The following is a 3,036-nucleotide window of genomic DNA, read 5'->3' on the forward strand; positions in this document are numbered from 1 at the left end:
ATATATAATAAAATAAATAGAATAATAAATAGATTAATAAATAAATTTATTATCTTTTGTGATTGATTGTTGAGAGCTGTGTTAGATGCATCATCAAGAGAAATATCCTATTCAGCATCAGTTTTTTTGAATTTCAGTAAATACACTGAAAAATTCAATTAAAATGTATTTCTAATAATGTCTTAAATTGTTTTAGAAAATATCTTGAAATGTTTTGAAATATCTTCAAGAAAAATCTGAAGTGTGTGTAAACAACGAATCTAAATTCTACTAAACAAATTTAAATTTCTACTAAATAAATCTAAATTCTACTAAACAAATTTAATTTTTATTTAAAAAAAATTAGATTTCTACTAAACAAATTTAGTTTCCATTAAACAAATTTAAATTTCCATTAAACAAATCTAAATTTCTGCTAAAACATCTAAATTTCTACTAAAAAAATTTAGTTTTTTATAGAAAAATCTAAATTTATATAGAAAAAATCTAAATTTTTATAAAAAAATCTAAATTTCTACTAAACAAATCTGAATTTCTACCAAAAATATCTGAATGTCTATAAACAAATCTAAATTTCTATAATCAAATCTAAACTTCTACTAAAAAAGTCTGAATTTTTACTAAAAAATTTGATTTTCTACTAAAATCTGAATTTCTACTAAAAACTCTGAATTTCTTTAAACAAATTTAAATTCCTATAAAAAAATGAATTTCTACTAAAAAAAATTTAAATTCCTATAAAAAAATCTGAGTTTCTATAAACACTTATCTAAATTTCTATAAACACTAATCTGACTTTCTATAAAAAAATTAGATTTTCACAAATAAATCTGAATTTTCATAAACAATAATCTAAATTTCTTTAAAAAAAATAGATTTCCACAAATAAATCTGAATTTCAATAAAAAAAAATTAATTTCTATAAAAAACAGATTTCTATAAACAAATTTGTTTATAGAAATCTGTTTTTTTATAGAAATTATTTTTTTTTTATTGAAATTCAGATTTATTTGTGGAAATCTATTTATATTTATAGAAATTTAGATTTAAATCTAAATTTCTATAAAAAAAATATCTATAAAATTCTAATTAAAAATATGTAACTAATAATTTGCACAATTTACATTATGCTCGAAGGTGCAAGACCGACTTAAGTGGCGTATAATGCAAGAAATCGTATTAAGCATATGGTGCTAGCGTAATATACGGTAAATCCCATTAGTCAGTTTAATTGGGTCCTACTGTATATTATTTATTACATTTATTTATTTAAACAATCAATGTCGAGCACGCAATCTTGCGACAAACAATATGTAGTAAATATATAATAATTATTCTATTCTTTTGTTTTAAATAAAGAAAAAAACTCAAGACATATGTTTATCAACGAAGGCAACTACTCCTAATTTGAGAGCTGGTGGAAAAAACTTACTCAATCGAAATTGTTGACATTGATAATTATAGAAGACAAGTATAAAAGTAATAGTTTGAAATTAAAATTTCATTTAATAATAGATTATGATGAAATCAAGAAATTTATTATTTGAGAGAATATCTATTACTCTTCTGGGTCCGATTCAGTGTTCGTTTTCGAACTGGATTGTACTTACCACAATCCAGTAAGAAAACAAACACAGGATCGGATCCAATTCTTCAAAAAGAGTGCCTTGGAGAAGAAAGAATGCAGACGGTTGACGACGTACGCGAGAAGGGGAAATGCAGGGAATTGAAAGCTGAAGCACAAGACCAGGAAACATGAAAGCAGAATTAAATATGATAAATTTTTAAATTTAGTGTCTTGGGAAGAAGAATGCAGACGGTTGATGATTACGCGAGAAGAAGAAATGGAAGGACTGAAAGCTGAGGCATAATTCAGGAAACATGAGAGCAGAATTAGATATAATTTTTTTTAATTTATCAAGTTTATCACAGTTTATCTTTACTGAAATTCAAAAAACTGATTCTTTTACGCTTATGTGGTATTTGGGACGCTGAATGGGAGATTTTGCTTGATGATGCATTTAATACAGCCAACAATAATAACTAAAGTTAATAAAGGTATTCATTTTTTTTAAAGTCCCGTTTAGGGTATATAGTAATCGCAAAAAAAATCGAAAATGAAAAATTTTTATATAATTTACGTTTCAAAGGTTCTGAATATTTCAGAATACTTTAGAAAAATGGATTGTAGGTGTGTGAGGGTGGGATACAAATTTCGTCGACGATGTCGGGAAACACGGATGAAGCGATTTGAATAAAATCAGTCGATTCGTATTGATAAGGAGACGTGCTGATTAGTTTTTGGCGAAGGCAGGTCTAGCGTTCGAAGATATGGGGCAAAAAGTGCCAAAAACGGTAACTCAGTTTTTAGAGACCGATTGGATAATTAAAAAACATTTTACTTGATTACAAGATAACAGAAATGATCACATTTTCATGAAGGCAGCTCTAGCGGTTTCGAGATCTAGTAAAAAACGTAAAAAAATGCCATTGGCGGTCAAAAATGATCATTTGACATATGCAATCAAATTATCAGATATTTTAAAGGATTTTAACAATAAGTATGAATTTTGTTGTTCCTATGGGTTCCGTACCAATGCTTATCCGTTGACGGCGACGCGGCCTTACGCGCTTCGATATTTCGTCTCTATGCAGTTAAAGCAGTACGATCCTTCGAAAAAGTTCAGAATTTCCAGAATATGTCAAAATAAAGAGTAATTTTTTATCAAATTAATAGTTTCTCAAAAATCTAATTTTCAGAGGAAAATTGTTTTCAAAAATGTTAATCTTTTAAAAAAAAAAATTGGTACGAAAAGTTCCAGCAATGCCTTAAGGCACGATGCCATGCGCCCCACTAGTAAGTAATCTATTTATTTTATTATATATTTTAATTTAATTGTTTAGTGTATTTACTGAAATCCAAAAAAATGCTGATGCTGAATGGGATATTTCTTTTGATGATGCATAATACAGATCAGCCATCAATCACAAAAGATAATAAATCTAATAATTATTAATCTATTTTTTTATTCTATT

The sequence above is a fragment of the Ctenocephalides felis genome, unplaced genomic scaffold, assembly GCF_003426905.1.
Source record: "Ctenocephalides felis isolate EL2017-DRISC unplaced genomic scaffold, ASM342690v1 CF-g0.4_SCAFFOLD_00845, whole genome shotgun sequence".
NCBI lineage: Eukaryota > Metazoa > Arthropoda > Insecta > Siphonaptera > Pulicidae > Ctenocephalides > Ctenocephalides felis.